This window comes from Balearica regulorum, chromosome 1 (genome assembly GCF_011004875.1).
Source record: "Balearica regulorum gibbericeps isolate bBalReg1 chromosome 1, bBalReg1.pri, whole genome shotgun sequence".
NCBI classification, from domain to species: Eukaryota; Metazoa; Chordata; class Aves; order Gruiformes; family Gruidae; genus Balearica; species Balearica regulorum.
In genome coordinates, this window is record NC_046184.1 from 93,153,827 (window position 1) to 93,178,641 (window position 24,815).

A 24,815-nucleotide genomic window follows, 5' to 3' on the forward strand; every position below is an offset into this window, starting at 1 on the left:
CACTTCAGCCTGCCAGGCCCTAGCTGAGAAAAATACTTAAGTGGGGAGAGATTTAAGCATGGCTGTGGCAAGATGTATTTTCCTGACTATGATAACTTCTGTGTAATTCTGCGTGTGCTGTAAACTCTCTACAATTACTCTGTAGGATTGGAGTTTAGCTGTGTTTCTCATTGTGAGAGTGAATTAGGTTGGTAAGTATTAGCTCTGCTTAATCCCTCTTGTTTGTTCTTCCAGCTACTAGCAGGGGCCCTGTTCCTACCCACTGCCCATTGAAATCTGTCTTTTCCTCATATGATAACAAAAATAGCTGTTCACAGTGCATACCATGCTGGGCTGGACTGGTTTTATGCCACTTTTTCATGCTGTGTAGGAGAGTTTAAACACGGAAAGTGAACAATTTATGGAAAATCAATACGAAAGATTACAGATGAAAATTTTAGAACTAAATGGGTGGTCTTAACCAGACAATTCTTGTGGACTTTATTCAGAGAAATACATGGCTAAATAATTAGGAACCGGCACAATGCTTTGAATATCTAGCTGTGAAGGTGTTACCTTAAGCCAATAAAAGCAAGTTCTCCTTTTTCTCCATTTTTAATTTGTCTCATCATGCCTGAGGAATTTCTCAACCTTCTTAATTTATGCAATACTTCAAAATTTTTCTACAGGTATAAAACACATTTCCTATCATCTGTCGAATGTCAGTACCTTGATTCTTTGTGATTAGACTATCAGAGGCTATTGGGGTATGATTGCAACTTGCTTGCAAATAGGTATAGTTGTTGCACTTTGTTTAGTCCATGAAAATTCAGTGATTTAGTTTTTGTTTGCCAGGCAACGTGTGAGGTACTTTCCTTGAGGTCAACATAGACACTGGGTAATGGCAGGCCATTTCTTTAGTGGTACTGAAACTATCATAAGATGTGTTTCTTGTTAATAGTAGCTTATAACTGTGATAAGCTTCTCAGGCTTTTCAGCCAAAGCAATTCCTACAAAACCACCTCCCAGAAAAGGTTTGTAGGAGCACGCTGAACTGCAATTCAAGAGTAGGCCTCTGAGTGCCAAGAAGATTATAGGAAGGTATTATTGGTCCAGACAGAAATTTTGCCAGGCTTTCAGGACAGAATTATGTATCACTGCATGTTTCTCTCTGGTATGTTTCTACACCATGAACTGGGACAGAATTTCAAATTTATGATGAAATCTGAGCTCTGTTCAGACTACTGAATTTCTGTGTTGAAATTTTTCCTGATTCTAACTAATACGTACAAAGATTTGCCAGTGCCAGCCAAGACTAGCTATTTCTGGGATAGGTACCTGTAAAAGGAAACATTAGGTTTAAAGGGCATGGTGTAATTTTAGTCAGGTTATTTATGCATGCCTCTTGAAAAAGAAGAAAATAGAAAAGTGAACTTTCCAGTTGCTTACTGCTGCCAATCTCAACAAACCAATTCTTTATCCATCCTGGAATTTTTATCAGCTTAGTCTCATGTTATAAGGAAAAATGAAGTGAAATGCACATTTTTGATATAATCTAATAAAAAGTCAGAACACATAACTTGCTAATATAGCATGCAATGACCACTGTGCTTTATTTACCACAGGTATAGGTAGTGTTCCTTACCCTGATCGGCACCAGCCAATTCTTGCTGCTTTGTTTGTTTGTTTGGCTAAGCTCCCTGAACCACACCACATCCTTGTATGTAAGTTACCTTAAAAAGCAAAGTGATAGCTATAAGGACTATGCTAACTTCTGGATAATATATTTGAAATAATTGTTCTAAACACCATAAATATAATGATGAAATATCAGAGCAGAGAACAACTTTGACTGTCTTCTGAGTAGTCTACATGGGCAGAAACAAACAAACAAAAGTCAGTTCTGTTCTCCATTGCTGATAGCCAGATAATTGAATATTGGACACTCTACATCTTTGATCTTTGGCAAATGGAGAAAGCTTAAAGGAGATGAAATTGCCATACAGTTTGTATGTTAACATTATAGAATCTTGCATCATAAAGAAAAGGCAAACCTTTTCTGTTCAAGTCTCTAGAGCACTGAGTTGATAAAGTAATTAAATATACTTCTGATTTATTTTTGAGAGTAATTAAGTGTTATACATTGAGTTATATACATGATTAGTTTCTTTGCTGAATCAGGGGCTTAAATTAAACTCGTGGAAATTCCCCCATATTTAGCAGAGAGCAAAACATCAATTCCAGAAAAGCAGGGTGGGGGGTGGGGGGTGGGGGTGGTGTTCCTTCATATTTTTTCTCTTAATTAAAATGAAAACAATTAAACATACTTAAACAGATGTGCATTTTCTACTCCGGTTGGGTTGAGGAAATGAAAAGGAACATGGTCTACTACTATTAATCAAAAAGTAGAAATGTTATATTTGTATATTCAATCATAAAGTAAAATGCTTTCAGGTTTATAGAGGGAAAAAGTACTAAGAATATGTTCAAAATGCCACCCTCAGAAGTAAAATGCCTCTGTGGACTGTAAAGTATGACCTCCCCTTCATCCTCCTTAGGGATTCATGCTGTTTATTGTCCATTCCTTTTAAGGCAAGATTTTAGGAGTTTCCCATTACAGGCAAGTGGGAGAATTCCTCTCCATGCTAATATAGTACCTGATAAGCTTATGCCAGTGGCTTATTTGGTCATCATTACACTAGTATCTAAATATTCACATATTTATCTTCACAGTACCTTGTGAAGTGTAGAGAAAAGGTACTGCTTCCTTTTTATGGGTGGAATGAGGCTAAGTCCTCTCCCCGGGGTTGGTCAGGAGGCGTGTAAGAGATGAGCGGCATAGGAAAGAGCTATTCCCTGCCTCAGGGTAGTGCCTTAGTGGGTGACCCTTCCTTTCTACAGGAATATGAAGCCTTATCCAGGACCAGCAGCACAAATACTGCTTGTGTGTTTGAAGAAATTACGACACAGCCCACCTCTTGAACTATATTTCACTTGGGATCTGTCCTATGATCTCAGCCAGGTCTCATGTTCCCCTGCTCCTTGCCCCCCTAACCCCAAAAAGCACACCCAAGTGCACTTTTCCAAGCACTGAATTATTTTTATCTTATAAATGTCATTAGCTAATTAAAACTTACAGTACACACTGTGTTTCTACCATGCTTGGAATTTCCATTCAAAAATTTCATCACTTGAAATTATTATATAGGTGGTATTTATACATGTGACTGTACTAGCCTCCCAGCTGTACTGCTGTGCAAATTAAAGGCTTTGAAGAGACATCAGTTATAAGGTGAGAGGTGTGGCAAGTCAGAAATGATGCTCAGATGTCATGCATGAGTAATGAAATAAACATTTCAAATGCCATTGAATATATTTAATTAATAAAATGGGCTGGTAAAAATGAGAACATTAACTAATGACTTTTAAAAAGCATTTAAAAATTTTCTCAAATTTATACAATAAGAGACAGCACAAGCACTACAAAATACAGTAAGTACTTTGACTTAGCTGAAGTCCTACAGGCAGTCTAGAAACAGCAAGATCATTTGGATGGAAATATAGCAGAGATTCTGGAAATAATTAAGCTATAAAAAGCCACAAGAGTCCAGGCTTTGATGAATTCCTGAGACCATTCTCTGAAGAATAACAAAATGTACTAATGCTAATTCTAAGGAAAGATAATACCTCTTATGTTTCTAATCATAATCCTAAAACTTCTGAAATTGTGAAGGTGCGTAGAAATTACAGATCCTGAAAAAAGATGGATTGGAAGACACTGGCAACATTCTGGACAGCAGATTGGAAATAATCTTCTCAAGTATAAATCAGATGTATCACTTTAATTAAGAACAAGTTCATAATTATGTTAGTTCATCATTGATTTAATTTTACATTTTCATAAATGTAGAATTGAGTCTAATGTCAGCCTTTTCTGGAGGTGGCAAGAAGGATTTTGATAGAGTGGGATGGATTGGCTACACCTAAACTGTTCTCCATACTGTAGCTATCTAAACGGGGCAATAGAACTTCTCTGTTCTGGAGTTCACACTGCAATTAATACTGAAATCAAATTTGCTTGTATGTGGGAGAACAACTCCAGGAGTTAACCCCTCTTTCTTTTATCCCTGTTGTTTGAATTCAGTTGAAAACATATGCTACATCAGTTATGAACCCATTTTCTAGGTAAATTCTACCTTTTATCCACATCACATCAGACTGACATCACAGTCAAAGTGATCTATACAGTTGTAACTTACAAGATGGATCTAACATTACCTGTAGATAATTTAGACGATATGTGTGGTAGAAAATAAATCTGTCCTCTGTTTCCATGGCTTGAACTATTGAGAATTTAACAGACTTAATACCTTCACTGATGTCCAAGTCATAGGGAAATGGGAAATTCCTAGGGACTTAAATACTGTTATTGATTTAATGTGGGATGACCAGGTTGGAGGGACGGGGCGCTGGCGAGGGCCCTCGGCCTACTGCTCAGAGATGTGCTGGATGACCTACAGCACGCTTGAAACCTAGAGGAGAACAGCCAGGGGCTCCGGGTGCAACAGGAACCAACGGGGTAACACTGGGAGCATACATGAAAAGAATCCCAGCCACCCCAGCCAATAAGTCGGCCTCATCGGGGGCACAACTGAAATGCCTCTACGCGAACGCACGGAGCATGGGGAACGAACAAGAGGAGCTGGAGACGTGTGCATGCCTGCAAGGCTATGACCTTATTGGCATTACAGAGACATGGTGGGATAGCTCCTATGACTGGAGTGTTGGGATGGAAGGGTACAGGCTCTTTAGGAAGGACAGGCAGGGCAGGCGAGGAGGGGGCGTTGCCTGCTATGTCAGTGACCAGCTGGAGTGCATGGAGCTCCACCTGGGGATGGATGAGGAGCCTACTGAGAGCCTATGGGTCAGGATTAAAGGGAGGGCTGGGGCAGGGGACATCATAGTGGGGGTCTGCTACAGGCCACCTGACCAGGGAGACTGAGCAGATGAGGCCCTCTATAGGCAGATAGGAGCAGCCTCATGCTCACAAGCCCTGGTCCCTATGGGGGACTTCAACCACCCCGACATCTGCTGGAGGGACAACGCGGCTGAGCGCAAGCAATCCAGGAAGTTCCTGGAATGTGTTGATGACAACTTTCTCATCCAAGTGATAGAGGAGCCCACGAGGAGAGGTGCTATGCTGGACCTTATTCTCACCAATAAGGAGGGCCTGGTAGGGGATGTCAAGCTCAAGGGCAGCCTTGGCTGCAGTGACCACGAAATGGAAGAATTCAGGATCCTCAGGGCAGCGAGGAGGGTGCGCAGCAAGCTCACTACTCTGGACTTCAGCAGAGCAGACATTGGCCTCTTCAGGGATCTGCTTGGTAGAATACCATGGGACAATGCCCTGGAAGGAAGTGGGGCCCAAGACAGCTGGCTAATATTCAAGGGTCATCTCCTCCAAGCTCAGGAGCAATGCATCCCAACAAAGAGGAAGTCAAGCAAATCCACCAAGAGGCCCCTGTGGATGAACAAGGAGCTCCTGGGCAAAGTCAAAAAAAGGAAGCCTACAGAAGGTGGAAGCAAGGGCAGGTAGCCTGGGAAGACTTCAGAGAAACTGTCCGAGCAGCCAGGGAGCAGGTTAGGAAAGCCAAAGCCCTGATAGAGATCAGTCTGGCCAGGGATGTCAAGGACAACAAGAAAAACTTCTATAGGTATGTAAGTGATAAGAGGAGGACGAGGGAAAATGTGGGTCCCCTCCAGAATGAAACGGGTGACCTGGTTACCCAGGATATGGAGAAGGCTGAGGTGCTCAACGACTTCTTTGCCTCAGTCTTCACTGGCAAATGCTTGAGCCACACTGCCCAGGTCACAGAAGGCAGGGACTGGGAGAATGCAGATCCGCCCACTGTAGGAGAAGATCAGGTTCGAGAATATCTAAGGAACCTGAAGGTGCACAAGTCCATGGGACCTGATGAGTTGCATCCGTGGGTCTTGAGGGAACTGGCGGATGAAGTGGCCAGGCCACTCATCATATTTGAGAAGTCCTGGCAGTCTGGTGAAGTTCCCACCGATTGGAAGAGGGGGAACATAACCCCCATTTCTAAGAAGGGTAAAAAGGAAGACCCAGGGAACTACAGGCCGGTCAGTCTCACCTGTGTGCCTGGCAAGATTATGGAGCAGACCCTCCTGGAGACTATGCTCAGGCACATGGAAAATAAGGAGGTGATTGGTGACAGCCAACATGGCTTCACTAAGGGCAAATCCTGCCTGACTAATTTAGTGGCCTTCTATGATGGGGTTACAGCATTGGTGGATAAGGGAAGGGCAACTGACATCATCTGCCTGGACTTGTGCAAGGCATTTGACACTGTCCTGCATGACATCCTTGTCTCTAAATTGGAGAGACAGGGATTTGATGGATGGACTACACGGTGGATAAGGAATTGGCTGAATGGCCGCACTCAAAGGGTTGTGATCAACGGCTCAGTGTCCACGTGGAGAACAGTGACAAGTGGTGTTCCTCAGGGGTGGTACTGGGACTTGCACAGTTCAACATCTTTGTCAGTGACATGGACAGCTGGATGGAGTGCACCCTCAGCAAGTTTGCTGACGACACCAAGCTGTGTGGTGCGGTCAACACACTGGAGGGAAGGGATGCCATCCAGAGAGACCTTGACAGGCTGGAGAGGTGGGCCCGTGCGAACCGCATGCAGTTCAAGGCCAAGTGCAAGGTCCTGCACGTGGGTTGGCGCAATCCCAAGCACGACTATAGGCTGGGCGAGGAATGGATTGAAAGCAGCCCTGAGGAGAAGGACTTGGGGATATTGATTGATGAGAAACTCAACATGAGCTGGCAGTGTGCGCTTGCAGCCCAGAAAGCCAACCGTGTCCTGGGCTGCATCCAAAGAGGTGTGACCAGCAGGTTGAGGGGGGTGATCCTGCCCCTCTACTCCGCTCTGGTGAGACCCCACCTGGAGTACTGCGTCCAGCTCTGGGGGCCCCAGTACAGGAGAGACATGGAGCTGTTGGAGAGAGTCCAGAGGAGGGCCACGAAGCTGACTGGAGGGCTGGAGCACCTCTCCTGTGAGGACAGGCTGAGAGAGTTGGGATTGTTCAGCCTGGAGAAAAGGCGGCTCTGGGAAGATCTAATTGTGTCTTCCCAGTACCTGAAGAGGGGCCTACAGGAAAGCTGGAGAGGGACTGTTTATGAGGGAGTGGAGTGACAGGACAAGGGGTAATGGGTTTAAGCTGAAGGAGGGTCGATTTAGATTAGATATTAGAAAGAAATTCTTTACTGTTAGAGTGGTGAGGCACTGGCACAGGTTGCCCAGAGAGGTTGTGGCTGCTCCATCCCTGGAAGTGTTCAAGGCCAGGCTGGATGGGGCTTTAGGCAACGTGGTCTAGTGGAGGGTGTCCCTGCCTGCAGCAGGGGGGGTTGCAACTAGATGATCTTTAAGGTCCCTTCCAACCCTAACCATTCTGTGATTCTATGACCTCAGATACCATGTTCAGAAGTGGTAGTCTAACCCCGTATGGGAGCATGAAGTTAAACAACATCTTTGGCTTTTGGGAACTGGAAAAATACAAACCCTTTCTTCCCTCAAAAACTGGTGAATGCAAATGAAAATATAAATTGACTTATCTTCCACAGCAGCTGGTGAAATTAAATGCCTTTAATTTCTTAGGCAATAATAGTACAAGGTTGACTGGGATAAGTTTAAGGTCTGGCAAACATTAAAAAGATATTTCAAATCTTAGCAGGATAGCTGGCAAGTTTAGTAGATACCATATTTGGTTATGATAACAGCAAAAACAAAAGATATTTCAATTTAAAATTGGACTTGAGTAGGACAAAGTCTGAAGAAGTAAGATGGGTCAAATTGCATATCTCACTGATAGATATAACTGTGTTAGAAATCAAAACTAGCAACAGAATTCCACAGCTATTAACATCCTATTTTTATATCACTACTTCCAGGTGAATTTCTACTAGGGAAAGAAGCATAAAATTTCTGACTATAATGGGATGACTCTGACAAAGGAGGGTGAAAATTAGATATGCTTTGACTCCCAAAAATGACAAGAGAAAATGAATCTTTCATTCATCTAAAATGAGCACTTATTTGAAGAAAGATAGAAAGATATCCCTGTGGGTTGCTTTTTCCCGAAGATGAAATCTTCATTAATTAGATGTATGAATTCTTGCTGAGGTCACCAGCTCAAGGAACATAAATGTCTCCAGAAGAAGATGTGAAATGTGATAGTTTTAAGAATCCATGTATCCCCTACATGGTGCATCCTATTCTGAGACTGAAAAAAAGTTAGGGGTAAATTGGGCAGAACACATAAAGATATGTAGTCAGCTTATCTTTGGCAGCTTAAGAGCACATGAAAAACAGTCTTGTTAAATAAAGGATCCACCTTCCACAGAAGTCATATCAGCCAGCAGGGAAGTCTTTTAACAGCTCTGTGCTAATGTGTCACCATCTGCAAAATGATTATATTAACATTTACCTACCTCATAGTGGAAGTTGGAAGAGCTTAATTAACATGTGTAGTTATTTAAACCTCTTGGGTTGAAAGCTGTGCTAGAGGTCCAAAATATTTGTTAATATTATTATTTCTATACTCAGATGATTTGCTCACGTTTGCAACATGCCAGCATAGACACCTACTAGATGCAAGGCAATATTGGACAGTTCACTGAATAAGAAGCTCAATGTCGTAAACAATAGGTCTAATTGGCAGGGTGCTTTGGAAGATCCACCCATCTTAATGCTTTATTGCAACTCTTTGGCCATACAGAATACAGATCAGCTTCGATTTATGATTCTGCTAGCTCCAAAGCCTCTAAGGAGCAGAGAGCTAGAGTCTGGAACAGAGCCAGGAATTCATTCCAGCAGCATGCAGTCTCTTTTGGGCAGATGTCACAACCTCCACCTTGGACTGAAAGCTCAGTGCAAGCCAGCAGAAAATAGGTTTTTCATATGCTGGGTAATAAGGCAAATGCTGTTATTTGGAACTACTAGCAAAGACACATGCTGACAGTTGGTATTAAAGGCAATGGCACCTGCTGGGCACATTGCAAGGGGAGAGGCGAAATCTGATCCTCGTTGAAGTCAAGGGAAGTTTTGCCATTGACTTCAAACATGCCAGAATTTCGCTTACAATCATTAATGATTTATATGTGTATCTATAAGGTTATAGTTAGTTTATGAAATTTTGATACATAGGCAGATGTCCATAATGTCAAATAATAGGGATGCTGAGATACCAAAGGAATAGAATTAGCATCTTAAATACCTAGTAGAAAAAAAAAGATAGCTCACACCTTGTGTTAAAAATGGATTGATTCCAGAGTTTGATATAACCCACACAGAAGTTGTAAAACAGACCATTCAGTGGCATTGAGGGTTGGTGAAAAGCACTTTTCAATGCATGGATGCTTTGTCACTTTTAGTGGCAGGACTCTGTCCAAGAATCTGCAGGGTGGAAAGAATTCCTGTGCATTCACTTTATGCAATAAATAAATTGCCTGACTCCTCTTTAAATTTATGCAAATCCATGGGCTTTGATGGAGATCAGAAATAATTTATCCAAAGCAAGCTCTGAGGAGAACCAGCTCTGGTTTTTCCTCAGTGTCTCTTTCTTCCTCTGTATTTTAGTATTATCAGTCTCCTGTGTCTACTTTTTTTCCTTGAAATTATATAAAACTTCAAAGCTTTTAATAACCTGCCAATAAAACCTCTGCATCTGAGTCTGCTAAAACACCCCTGCTTATTCTTGAAAGGGAGCAAATTTGCATGCAGGTTTTTGAGTATGCTGAGAGAATGTTTCTGTTGAAGTAATTTTTTCCAATAAAATCCCAGAGTGCTTGTTCTAGAGGCTGGTCTGACAGATGAAAAAATTTAGTTCAGTTGTGTGATTCCAGTGTATCTATCACTAGCCAACACACAGACACATGTGAGGCTTTTATGCAAAGCCTGGACAAGAGCCTGACACCTTGTTTCAAACCACGCACAGTCAGCTGTTAACCTGCAGCAAGAGGCAGCCAATCTGCTATAACACACTATGGACAGACAAGAAAAGCAACGAGAAAGCACTATTGAGCTGTTCCTACTTATGCTCCTCACAGAAGAGTATTTGGTAGCTTTGGTGTAGTGTAACTTACACCCTGGCAAAATATAACTGTCTGCCCTTGAGAATACAAGTCTGAAATGTTCAGGTAGAAGTGATGCAACTCCCTTCCTGCAGAAGGGTCACTAGCAAGGATTCCCCTTCCTGGTGCTTCAGGATTCAATTTAAACTGTCGATACCTTCTGTGTATGACTATGGCCTTTAGGTTCTCTCTTTCTGGTTGAAGATGGAGATGTGCTGGAGAAACTACAATATCTGCTCTACTTCTACTAAAATCCTGGTTTTAGAGGAACTCACAGTGACTGGGCAATACCATAGCACTTAGAAGGTACTTCCATTTTGAGGACTAAAGCAGAATGAAAGCTTGTGATCACATGAGGAATGGAAACTGAGTCGACTCTGAAAATTTCTTCCAGGATGACTGTTGTAAGTGATCCCATCACCACAACAAAGGCACTAGACTAGATAATCTGTGTTGCTGTGATTCTTCAGGAAATGCAGCAGCTGCTGTCCTGTCACAGTGGATGTATGGCAGATGAAGTCACCAGTCCAGTTTCAGAGAAAAGGTTGTGGGTAATCTACTGGTGCTCAGGAAAGCATAGTGTAGTGTTTTGCAGTCTATAATAAGGGACAGAAGAGCCCTATGCCTTCTGTTTTCTTTCCCTAATGTAATTGGTGGTGGTGGACAGCCAGGTTTTAAAAGGTGACCATGTTTTAAAGGAAAGTGTAACTATAATCAAGTGTCACTTTGCAATTACATGCATTACATTGCATGCACAGGTAACACAGTTCCACCTGCTCTTATCTGATGCAATCACATCACATGTCATAATGTCTTTTAAGTTTCAATAAGTACACTGTTTAATTTTTTTCCTGCTTTATAGTATTTTCTTCCTAAATCTACCTCTAGATCCTGTAATACTCTTAACATATCTGCAAATCTACTACAGTAGCTACTTTATTTAAATAACAAGACTCCCCCTTTACTGAGGAATTAAGCAACCTTTGTTGGCAGCACTCTGGTAGGGTGCTTAATTCCGAAAAGGTTGAGCAAAACCCAGGCTAAACTATTGAAAGAATGTTTTAAAAAAATCAGAACTGAAGGTTTGCTCTGTTGCAGAGCAAATAAACTTGCATTAGGTCTTCAAAGCAAACCTCATTGTTCAATGGCTTTGAGGCAGCTGTTGCATTCTCAGCAGAAATGCTGTGATTCAGTTTGAGCTAGTCCTCTCACTTTTTTCACCACATAAAATATCAGCAGGAAACTCTGTGGTCTACATCACCAAGAAAGCATTCTAGAATATTTAAAGTAAGTCTCTCTTTACAGCAGAAGGCTATCAGTATTGCTTACACTGTATTTTTATGGCAGGGACTTACACTGAAATGCAGTCTACTAAGTTGAAAATCTTTGGTAAACAGGGCTTTTAGAAGGGACAAACCAGCCATCTCATCTCAGCCTTCTCTTAGGAAGCTATTGAAAACATCTATTGACTTTCCCATGCTATGATAATTCTTGGGATTAGAGCTCCTAGCATCTACTGCTAATCTTCTGAGATATTTCTTTGAACTGACATGCTGTGGCATTCACTCTTGGTACCAGTGACAATGCAATTTTAAAAAAACACATCTTCAAGACATTTGGTCAGGAGATACAAAGGATGTATACAATATATTTCACAGCATGCAAGATATCCGTCCCATAGGAGAATTTGACATGATCTGTTGTCCCATCTATCTCTAGCATCTTGTTATGTTGCAATAACAAGGTGTCAGATCACCAAGAAAAAAGGCAATGTGGTCTTTGTAAAGGTAATAAAGGTAAGAACATATATAGGATTCTGTGGCCTATGCAGTGGAAGTGAAAGTAGATCCACAAGCAGTCAAAGATGAACAAGAAGAACACTTACCAAGCTAAAAGATTATCCTAGAAGCTAAAGAACACAGTTGGCTAAGAAGCAATGTAGAGAAGAATGCTGCAAAAAACATCTGCACCAGCCTAAGAGAAAAAGAAAAGAAAGGGACAGAGTGATGGGGCAAGAAGACAAAATTTGGAATGTCTCAAGGAAAATATTGGAAGACTCATGCCTGTAGGTAAAAAGAGCTGTTTCTGCAAAAGGTAGTAGAAAGTGACATGGGGAGATTATCCCTGTTTGGCCTAAGTGATCTGCTTAGTGTTTTCATTTCTGTATCCTACACATAGATATTGTTGCTTCTCTCAGCCTGAGCATTTCTTTGATTATTAATTAATCTCAGTGTCTCTCATGAAAGAACTTGGTAGTGATCAATACAACTCAGTGTGAGCAAGAGGCACAAGATCAGTCTTTAGATCTCACAAGTTGTTATTGCTTAGCTCTTGGTGGAGACAAGTATCTCTTTGCTCAGAGGTATTAGCAGCCCAATCTCATTCCCACTCAGTCGGTGGAAAAGCCCATGAACCGACAGAATAACAACAAATGTATGTAAAGGTGGAAATAGCCCACTGAAAGGAGCATTAGCAGGTAAGACTACTTTTTTCCACTCAGGATTTAAAAATAGTTGGAGGTGGGTATCGCTTCATTTGGGAGCATGCTGAGGTACCACAGCTGGAGAAAATGAAATGATGTCTTTATTTGTAACAAAATGAAGTGCCTATCACAGCCAATTTTGTACTAATGCTGTTTAGAGCTGAAGAACCATTAGCTTACAGCCACAAGACTTTCTAGGATAAGTATGAATAAATTTTAGAGCTGGGAAAACAAAGGAAAATGGAAAGAATCATTGCCTGAAGGTTCCTAGCGAGTTACTGGCAGTGCGAAGCTTTAGGTCTCATGACTTGTTGCTCAGCTCTGTGTAGAGGCAAGTATCTTTTTGCACAGAGATGTTAGCAGCCCAATCTCATTCCCACTCGGTGGAAAAAGTCCAATTCATGTCAATCCATATTTAATTTTATAACTTGGCTTAGGTCACAACTAGACACTAAGTAATTTTTTTTTTTAATCGCTCAATTCTGTACTAAAAAGCTGACTCAAACATTATTTTTAATATAAAGTGTGGGTAAGTATATATGTATCAGATTCATATACACGCAAAAAGGTCTCAGCTTTTTCATTTTCCAAGAATTTGAGTAAATTCCTTATTTGTTGATATGCTGATCGTTGCTAACAGTTAGTCTTTCGTTGCTAACATTTATCTAAAGAGAATACATATAGATAACCTGTATCATTAAGTAATGATATGCATGCCACTGAGACATAGCATTTTGAATTTGCAGTAATTCGGAATATTTATATCATGCCTAGTTTCCCCATGAATTTAGTTTAAATTAAAAGAAAATCCTTAAGCCTTAGTTCTCTTTCCCAATCCTTTCCAAAAAATGAAAGTCTCCCTTTGAAGAGCTGTTGGTGTCAGATATTAGCGAGTTAGCCAGGTGTCTTTGGTTTAAAGTTGTTAATGTCTATCTCATCTGCTCTCTCCTATCATATTCAATTTGTCAACAATGTGTAGTAATATGTTTGATTCATTAGAAGTGAAAAAAAGGATGGTGAAAGCAAGTAAATATGTCAGTTAAACCCCACAAGTATTAAGTCACCTCAATTTGTTTGTCTGGTAAAAACTGGCCTCTCATTGGGTGGATTGAGGCCAGCTTGATTCACCACCAAAATGTGAATCTGGAACTGACATTGAATTTGCAGATGTGCATAGGAGAAATCCCTTGGGTTTTGAAATAATTGACTTGAAGGAGAAGCAGGAAGAATGTAAACAGCATTGTTAAGCAGATTAAAGTTAATCAGTTACTGTCATTACTACTGAAATCAGTCACAGTTTGACATCATGTTGATTTTCTAATTATTTTGTCTAAATAAAGATTAAATTATTTTTTTTAAATTAACTCAGATTACACAAATCCAGGACATTTCTGAACCATTTTCTTGCTTATAAACAACAAAAGGAAGTGATATCATACATGAGATTAATAGCTGAGGAGTGAAGTTTTTGTGTGTGCAAAAATTTTAATTTTAGAGCTTTCAGGAGAGAATGAGGTATAAACACTGAAAGAAAAACAGCACGAGTTGGAGTGAAGAGTGCTGAAAACACCAAGCATGTAATTATATGCTGTGCTTGTAGAAAGGGCTCTCTAATTGTAAATTTGAGCTTTTGGAAGCGATCATAAAAACAATGCTGTAATGAAAAAAAAATGACAATGTCTCTCTTTCTTGCCTGTTTATGTAGGCTGTCATCCAAAGCTGTCAAAGAATCAAACCCTTTTAGCAGAGCTTTTCCAGGTGTTTTCTGTCTAGTGGAAGTTTACATACAGGCTGATTCAGAAGTGTAATGACTACAATTGAGTTACCAATGCTCAAATTCATTTACACGTCTGTTTGCTGGTATTCAGTTGAGCCACAGAGCATCTTTTGGGTCATTTAGATCCGCATCAGCCCTTCTAATGGGAGTGATGTACTTTACATGTCAACACATACTAACTTATCTGGCTCATATTTTCTCTCTTGGAATGCAAGACTTAAAATAGATGCCATTTTCATACTTGGCTTTCATTTAAAGACCCATCTGTGATGCCTGATGGAAACATTTTTAAACACTCCATTTAGAGATAATTCTGCTCATATGTTATAGATTTCTTCTATTCCTCTTTCTTCAGCTTAAATCAGCAGGAAAAAAAGGATTTTGTCTGATTAAGATTTCAGTCTTTTATTTTATTAGTGGCTCTAGAGTGCTGTAACTTCTAGAGCAATCAATGATGCTGTCACAAACAGAAAATGGCAACCTGTTTTTTAACAGCAGTGAACTTTTATATCTCACCTTCCTTACTGTTTTTTTTTAACACTAACTCTAGTATTATACCTGATACAAGTGATGATGACATGCCTAAGTTTTGAAATGTGTCTGATCCTCAATTTGAGACACTTTAAGGCAATCTTGTTCTCAGAAATGGATGATCAGTACTTGGTAAAGGTTGGCCCCGCTGCACTGTCTCCAGTTGGGTACTTGGAAAGCCAAATATCCAAAATCACTCTCTCCTTTTAATGTGTATTCCAGTCATCTGATATGTGTGGAATTTGAACCAGCTAAATATGTGCCCACAAACTGTGAACGAGTTGATTGCAAGAACAAAAATGGAAATCAGTTTTATAAATTATCACTGATTGTTCAAATGAAAAATAAGTTACAATTTGAGATATGAAACCAACCTAAAGAAAAGATTGTTAAGGAACTCTGTAAACATAATTCTGTGTTTAAAAAATACAATCAGTTTTATTTTATCACTTACCAAGATTGTGACAAATGGTCAGGAATTATGGAGATTTGCCAACAGAAAAATACTGTCTTGAGTTAAAAAACTAGTGAAAGCTATGATGGGTAGAGGGATATCTCTGCTTTTGCCAGAACAATGCCTAAAAAAGTTTAGAAGGAAAGAAACATTTGCCACAAAAGAGAAAGAAAAAGGTCAAATCTCAAGCAAATAGGGTGCAGTTAGAGGGTCTTGGCTTTTTGCTTTTTTAACTGTTCTTCTAAATATGTTTTTGCTTTTCTAACAATTCTTCTAAAAATTCTTCCATTATTCACAGTGCTGCCTATCACATTGGGAAATGCATTATTTGAGCCCTCAGGTATGTTATAAAGGACTTTGGATATTTAACCCATGGAGTGGGAAAAACAAAACTTGTGATAATTAAAAAAATAACACACAGAAACAAGAAACATCAGCTATGGGTGCTTTTGCATTTATCAGTCATCAGGTAGACTTCTCTCAGCAACCTGAAACTAATTTGAATTGGTATCACATGCTTTTAATCAAAATGCTCCTTTCGTGTGTGTGTCTCAAACAGTGCTGGTCTTCAGGCTAGGCAATAACTGCTTGTTTGCTTCATGTTTACAAAATCTTTTAAGAAGATACCTAGAGCTTAACCAAGGAGCTTTGGCCAACATTTTCCAAATGTTATTGCCTAAAGCCTCGCATCTTTTCAGAGGCACTGAACATCAAAACTTTCTAAAGACTTGGAGAAAGAATTATTGTTGCTCAGCATTTTGTGGCTAAGTGTGGATTTAAGCACCTTAGTTTAGGCACTCAGTATTTATGTGTTAGGGTTACAGACTAGATGTTACAACACTGAGCTACAGAGTTTCCATCATATGCATACAAGTAAGGTGAATGTTTAGGATATATTAATGATCTAGTATGATGACGAGAACGGTAGTACTTTATAGACATATTATAGACTAATTTGTTTTGCAGGTATTTTTCATTCCGACTGTCTCCAGAGGAAATCATAGGTGCTAATTACCTGTCAGGAATGAGTTCATGCATAAGGAGTGCCTGGCAGTGCCCCTGCCTTAGGCCTGCTGACTTAGAAGAGTTCTTGTTTTAGGACCACAGCTGTTATAACAAGGTTGGTGCAGGGATCACCATGAGAATTATTTGATTTTTTTCACCTTACTCTCCCTTGACTGGCTAATGAAAAAAAAACCCAAACAACCCTATCTGCAGTGATTCCATGGAAACCCAATGCAAATCATTAATACCCATGTGTGTGTGCGATCAGCTCTTTACCAGTCAAACTGTGCCAGAAGTCGGATGTACAGGGGTGAGTTTTTATAAGGTCAGGTCTGGATTAACTGTTTTATGAAACAGCATTAGGCAAACAACTTTGTTGTTGAGTCATTTTGGAAGAAGTGATGCTAAGTGGAAGGGAGGGCTTCAGATTTCATGTCTGAAGCCATCAGAGGTCAGGATTTTTCAATGTGAGAAATGTAGAGTTCATATAAGCGTGACTAACTTCCAGGATTCAAGCACATTCTTAGCATAGGAGTGTAAGACAGGAAAATGTTCATTACAAAATGTTATTTCATTCAGATTTCAAAGTTTGCATCTCTTAGACAGGTTTTGATTTATTTTTTGATATTTTCCCGCAAAATTGTCTTACTTGTATTACCTAAAAGGAACATCCTCTCAAAGTCACAAAGTAGGAATAAGCACCTTGCAACAGCCTTTCTTGAGATAGATGTTCTTATGTTCATAGGTTCTTATTTTCATTCAACTTCAAGCATCACTAGTATCCTAATAAATTTGTCTTTCATGTTCTACCAGTCATGTGGCCCCATCACAGGAAAAAGTTCTAGAAGTAAGACATTGTTGAAGTTTAGGTCCTCCCATGCTTAGGTAGCAGCTCAGTGATGGTTTTGAAGGATTTCAGTTTCAGTCAAAAGTATGCATGTTGCAGCTAAGCTTCATTTTATTCTCTGACAAGCAAATGAACAACTTTTTGTAAGATAACCTGAGACTTTTATTGACAATGCCCATACAAATACATTTATCTACTCCCACCTCTCAAAAATAAAATCAAAAGTAATTATTACTTATTTTTGCTGAGAGAGAAAGCATCTTATATTTACTACAGTGTTTGTGTATGAGCAGATACCACAAACTAGGCAAAGCACTGAAAGTTAATTTCTTAGCTGACCTGCCAGTCATTTCTTTATGTGCAAGTGCCCTGACTCCTGCAGGGAATTAGGCCTAACTTCACTCAGTTTTGTCTTAAGAGATAATTTTCAGTATTTTCCAGGAGTTTATAGAAGCTTGTTTAGTTATTAACTAGCTTTAAAAGTATTTAATGACTTGGAACTTATACAGCATTTGAAAAACACTAAAAAAAATTGTTCTTGATACTGAATGTAATAACAAAAACTACCCATGAAAAACAAAGATGCAGGAAGAAACTTGTAGTATTGTGGTGACAGAAAACACTTGCTAACTCCTTGAGTGCAAACCTAAGCCTTTGTAATGAGGTACACCTGGTCTCACTTAACCCTTCCCACAGCTGATTTTCTATGGTAGGTTATTGCCATCTCCCTGTCAGTAAAGCGATTCAGAAGCCAGCTGCAGTAGGATTGTTGGATACTTTGTGTTTGCATTTCTATGTAAATATGCTTTAATCTAAAAGATTTGGATTCTTTTTGTTTGCTTTTGTTTATTTTCTGTTTCTAAATGTAAAAATTGTATTGTCCCTTGAGGATATCTAGTTCTTAATGAAAAATACCATATCTGAAAATTGGCAAGACTATAACATGGCCCTTACTATGTTTTTTTTGTGGCTTTCTCTTCATTATTGGTAGAGCCAAGCAGCTACAGCCCTAGAGGGGCCATTTTGGAGCTGGCTGCAGCTTGCTACACCTCCTTCTTCCAAGTGGTAAGTGCTCCTGATTCCTGCTATTTTTTTGTTTTTTCTTCTCTGTCGCTCTCAAGGAGACAGTGAGAATGGAAATATAACTTTCTGACCTGGAAGGACTGCTAGGGCTTTTGAAGTGGATTTGTCTTTGTTCTTTAAGTGTAATTCTTCTGGGGTGGGGGGGGGAAGTAATAATGAGTGCAGATATATATACATATCAAAATGGTTTTAAAGACTTATGTTGATAATGCTTTCTGCTATACCACAGTTTGGGAAGAACCCTATGCTAACTGAGGAAAGATTTTCTTGTAATATGTGGAGATATATACTGTATCTCTGTGCCTAAGAAATGACCATTAGTTACTCAGGACTTAGATGTGTATGAATAAAAGGGAATGAAAAATCAAATTTATTTGCTTTAGTTTTAAAATGTCTTCAAGGTTATCTGAAAGCATTTTCTGCTTTTAAAAGTGTTGATAGGTAACCCCCCCCCCCCACACACACACACTTTTTCTGTATATTTAGGCCCCTAAGAAGTTCCAGAAACTCTTTACTGGGGGGAGGCAGGGAGAGCATTTAACCATTTCTGAATTTATTTGCCAACTTTCCTGTTCTCTATACCATGCATACATACACATTTCCCCATACTGTATCTGTTAATAAAAGGAAGGCAGACATGTTACAAAGGTATTGCTTAGTTCCCCATCTCCTGGAATTGGGGGATTACATTAGAATTTTACATCTTATTTAGTAAATCTGCTTATGATCCTCATATTTCAGGAAGGCGTGAAATAACCTTGAAAAACATGAACTAAATGTACCCCAAATGCAGTAGTTTTTGAAGAGGTTAAAACAATAGCTTTGAAAATGATCAACAGCTTTATAAGTTTTGATGGCATATCACCTTCACAAACATTACCACCTCAGCAGGTGACTGTAGAAGATGGAACACAGGGAGCTAAACCTATTGTGCTTACTTGCTATGTCTGTGTCTTCCCAGGGCTGGGAAGGAAAGTAGCTCGTGTTCTTCCTCCAAAGAGTCTCTTTGCCAACCTATGGGCAAAGTAATCTACGTGGTGTTCCCCATGTTTTTCTGGGCTATAGAGGTCAATTAACAAAACAGGAAGAGTCATGTTGCACAAAAGACCCTTAAAATGCCCCAATTTGATGCCACCTGTTTCCTTCCTTTTCTCATTTGGGTTTAATAACAACATATACTGTGATGAGGAATAAAACATTCATAATTATGATGTCTCTATTTTTAAAGTGTTAGTTTAAAGATCATAGTTCCATATTTCTGTTTGTCATCCTCTTAATATTGCTGTATGGATTGAAATAATGTTCTCCAAAATAACTTGTGGATATTGTGAAAGGTGTCTGTACCTGACTCTGTTCATCTTAAGCAAAGCTCCTTTTTAAGTAGGACTGTTATCCGAAGGGAAAGGGACAAACTGGGCCCTATCTGGATGGTTTTCATATTTTAGTAAAAGCATAAGGACTTAATAAAAATGTTTGAAGATTACAAAGCCTGAAATATGCCTGCAGTGGATGTAGTTTAGACTCTAAGCTACAAAGGTGAGACAGAAGGGATTTCGACATGTTAAAAAAAAAAAAAGTATATGTTGCTGTAAGAGGCAATACTGTTTATGACAGTCTGAAGACCACTTCACCTTTTTCTGGCAGTCTAGCTAAACTCTCTGGTGATTGTTTGTTTCCAAATTTCTGGACTTTAACAATTTAAATAATGTTTTACTATTTTATAAGGCATTCTGTTGCTGATTCATTTTGTTTAATCCATAATGTGTGAGTGAAACTGAATAAAGAAATAAATCATAGAATCTGGTATTTTAATAGTAATAAATACAGTAGATTGCATGATAAACTTTCAGGTTTCTACTACCTGTACAGTACTTCTCTGGCAAGTGTTTCTTTGGCAACAGTGTGATGATTCCTTCACCTGTTCTTTCAAGTAAATTTAGTACACAGTCATCTTGCTGGACAATGGCATGATACTGATATCTATTTTCCTTTCTGTGGGATATGTGGAGCCCAGAATGATGGTTGCTCTGTTTTTCTGTCATCTGGTTCATGCCAAATCTAAAGTGCTTTAATAAACTGAAGGTTGTGCAGGAGGAAAACCAAATGAGCAGTGGATAGGACTCATTCTGCTTTTTAAAAGGCAAAATATCAGGCTGTTCTCCTTCCACAGTTTCTGTGTTTGTCTTAACGTTGGACTTGTACCCAGGCAACACGTGTCCCTGATTTGCTATGGATGGGGACAATAGTCAAAGGACTTTGCATATGGAAAGCTAGCTGAATCTCATCGTTGAAGGTAAGTGAGAGTGGAAGGAGCAGATGCTAGTATGTGCACTGCAGAAGAACAAATAATTAAGAGGATCTGAATAATTACCATTCCCCCTAACCAACTCAGTGGGGCACGTGTGCAACTGAGGCAGAATGCTGGATGCAGATAGTGCATAGGAAGGGAAGCTAGACAGGAACATGGCTATTTCAGCATAACAGCAACACTGTGGTGTATATGTTGGATATGCCATATTCTTAACATGGCAAACCTATTTTTTTCATTCAGCTACACTGGTCTGTGTCTCTGAATAGGTTGGTTTGGGTTTTTTCCCCTCCCATATCTGACAGAATAGTCAAATACTAGGGGTGGGGAAGAAAATCTGGAAAGGTTAATCTGAATTCTTTGACTGTCTTTAGGCTTCTCTGCTCAAGTTCTAAACATCAAATGTGTTTGGTGGACGTGTTCTTTGTAGCAGCAGGATCCAGCTAAAGTGAGTCTTTTAAACCTGTAATGGCAGTTTCTGGCCCTTCAAAAGAGAGGCTAAGCATTCCCTTACTGAGTCAAGAAGAAAATATCTTTGAAATAAATGTATGCCATAAGGACAGCTCATATTTTGAATGCCAAATGTCAGAAACAACTAACTGCGAACATGCTGAAGACTGAACCCTACTTAAATACAATTCTGATTACAAACTTTGATTACAAACACTTTGTTAACAGTAGGAGATAACAATCTAGTACAAATGGAGGGGAAAACCCTATCTTTCACCTTTTTTTCTAGCTAGGATTTTTTATGATCAGAATTCATATTTTGTCACAGTGTTTACACAGAATGTAATAGACCTATAGAAAAAGTTTTGGAAATAAGCATTTGGATCACAAGCAGCTTTGAATGCTTCTTCTTTCCTAATAAGGCACAAGTTGCTGTAGGTAATTTTATCCTTTTACTCAAGGAAAGATGAAACCTGAGTCAAAACTAGGTTAATTAGTGGAATGAAGCTAGTGAATGTCATGCTCAAACCCAATGTAACATCCATGTGACTCAAAACTTAATCCAGTTTGTGAGCTAATGATGTTAGCAAAAGGTAGTTTCAAATGGAATATAAACTCCTATCTCTGTTTTTTTAAGCTAGGCTATTTTTCAAGCTAGGCTATACCTAGAGTTTTTTTCCCTTAAGACTAGCCTATCCCTAATTCCCTTCCCTACCTCTCCTTTGCCTGGTCTAAAGTCTAACCAGAAAAATGTCTGCTTTGTTAATGGAAGTTACCTTTAGATGACACCCTAACAGCTCTAGTCTGAGTTAGCCAACAAGAGAATCCTGGCATGATTTTGCATGAGGTAAGGGTTTTACACTGAAGGAAGGTAAATACAGATTAGATATTAGGAAGAAATTCTTTACTGTGAGGGTGGTGAAGCACTGGAACAGGTTGCCCAGAGAGGTTGTGGATGCCCCCTCCCTGGAAGTGTTCAAGGAAGGCCAGGTTGGACAGGGCTTTGGGCAACCTGGTCTAGTGGTGGGTGTCCTGGACTGTGGCAGGGGGCTTGGAACTAGATGATCTTTGAGGTTCCTTTCAACCCAAGCCATTCTATAATGATAAGTGATGTAGTTAATTGTAATTTTTTTGCTGTGCAGATCACCCTGGAGTGGAATGCTTGCTAAACCTGAATTATGTGTTTACCATTGCTATTCGGTATTATTAGTCTAAATTGAGTTCTTGAGGGATAGCCCCATAAAGCAGATATTCCCTAAAGAACAATCCATTATTCTGGAACATGTAACTGCCCTGTGACACTTTAAAAAAACGCCAAAACCAACCAACCAAAAAAACCCCCAAATAACTGAACAAACAAAAAACCCCACAAACCCCAAAACCCCAATAAACACACATATTTTATAGATGTGGTGTCAGAGAAGAATATAAGAGCAAGCTCCTAAACTATATTGTCTCATTGTATTTCCACTGAGGTTCTCTTCCTACCTCAATCAATAATGAGGGAGCAAGATTGGATCCCAAATGGTTCCTTTACTGTATCACCCAACTGGATTGTCCAAGTTGCTATGTGAGCAGCAAAACAAATGAATTTTGATTTCTTCTGGATTTACATTCTTTACTTTCCTGAGGCCAAACTGAATGACTAACAGATGAATCTTGTCTGCCTTTTCCTCTGTGAGGATGCCAAGTTGTGTCTCTACCCACTGCTTGCCCACTGATTTTCAGGAACTTGTGCAAGGATATAATTTTCTTTTACACTCTAGACTTCTCTCAAGATGAGTTTCAAGTTGCCCAGCAAGCTCAAAAGTTATTGGGGGGAGGGACAGAAATAGATGGATAGACAAGGAAACATCATACTGAGATAAACATTGCTTTCTTTAAAAACAGTAAAAAGAAATGTAAGCCCTGCATGCGGTACTTCTGAAGAATAACATTGTCTACAACAGCATTAGAAACTTCTTGGATAAAAAGTCCTGCAATACATGTAGAAGGCTGAAAACACTAGGAATGGTATCTGGCAGCAGTGAAAGCATAGGCTCAGCCAAAGCAGTATACAAACTATCAGCTGTCTTTAGCATTTTTGGTAGGATGGTGAGGAATTACAGATCTTGCTGTTGGAAATATGTGTATACTGTTTTGAATCACACCTACATGTAGAAGCATTCCAGATCTTCAGAGGTGCCAAAACTTTTGCTATCTAGCCTAGAGGATATATCTCTTCACTTTTCTCCCTAAAGCAGGCTCTTGGTTTAGCTTGCATATACTATACAGTGATTTAACACTTTTTCAAAAAACTGTTTGGTTCTTTTTAATGTATTGATGTAATTACAAAAGCATATGTGTATCTCTTATTCCTCTAAATCTTTCCACTGAATTGAAATCCTTAGCATTTCTACAGCTAACCATATGATCACTTTAAGACTGCATATATAAGAGGGTTACTGCACTAATTCAGATGCCTTATTGGATATCTTTCCCTGTGCTTCTCCTTCAAAATAAATTCCTAGTGACTTCGAAAAGGTGACAGTATACGCTTGCAAATGCAATGGATGGAGCAAACAGCTGTTCTATTAATACCTTTTTTTTCTTTAAAAGGTTGCTTCGGGTAAGGATTATTTTGGTCTGTTTCTGATTCAACCCTTACAACGTAGGAAACCCCTGCCTTGAGGTTGAGGAGGTGAGTAAAGGCAGTGTTTGTTGTGACAAAAGATGAAGTCCTAATTAAAAATCTTGTGGTGGGAATGTATTTAGGGGAACAAGAGACATTAAGAGGCAAGAATTGCCAGTAAGTTACTTGTAGGACCTAGCCTACTCGTCTGCTTCACAGAGACACTGGACTGTGACTTCCTACACCATTCTGACCCTAGCCAAAAAGTAGGGATGAAGTGATAAGTTAGAATCGCAAAGGAAAGATTTCGAACATATCAAGGGCCTTAATTTTGACAAATTAATTGCATTTCATGACTTAGTATATCCTTTTCTCCTTTTTCCTTTGGTGTTTATATATGAATGTGTAATGATTACATCTGGGCAAACAAAACCACTGTAGATGTATAATGATACCAGTAGAATTACTGGTGCTTATCCACTCAGCTTCTGCTGCTGTAAGTACATAAGTATAAGCACCCTGTAGGGAATTAGACCCTTTCAATTCCAGTTTCGTACCAGAGGAAGCTGGTATAATACTACCTATCTTGCAAGACTAAAGCACTGGTAGGTGCTCATAATGTTTGCAAGGATCTCTGAGATCTGAAATAATGTTAAGGGCTATTGGTAAGCTAAAGGCCAAAATGGCAAATTCCTGTCTTTCTGGAGTTCCAACCTCTACAGCCTTACTCAGCTGAATACAGGACAGCAACATGAATTAATTTGTTGCTTTTTGCCATTGTTATGGATGTAATGCCATCAAGAGAAGCAATTGTCTTTTTTGGTTGAGTAGCTTAAGAAACACCCTGAACATGGACTAGAAGTCATTGTGAGCAGGACTACAAACAAGTCTGCTAGCTCAGTTAGTATTTATTTCCTGATATCCTATTATTATTGCATTTTAGCCATTTATCTTTTTCTTTTCCAAGATGTGACTCACTGAAGTATGCTTCCTAGCTGCACTGCAATCTTTGTGGTACAAAACAGAAACAGAACATGTCTGAGTTTTACTTCAAACTTCATCTCATAAACATTGTGTAAAGACCCCACATAAACACCCTAATTGAGTTAGCATTTAAATTCACTAT

The 24,815-nt window shown here is 39.4% G+C and overlaps 1 protein-coding gene across 4 annotated transcripts in view; it reads right to left on the bottom strand.

Moving 5' to 3' along the window:
* The window catches only part of COL8A1 (collagen type VIII alpha 1 chain), a 96,655-nt gene that overhangs the window by 39,517 nt on the left and 32,323 nt on the right, over nt 1–24,815 (bottom strand). For 2 of the 4 annotated variants that reach the window (XM_075766437.1, XM_075766422.1), the window contains exon 3: nt 12,027–12,115. The exons of the other annotated variants lie outside the window; for them this stretch is intronic. The gene's annotated coding sequence lies outside the window, so the exon portion shown is untranslated. The remainder of the gene's footprint in view (nt 1–12,026; nt 12,116–24,815) is intronic. 4 annotated transcript variants of the gene reach the window in all.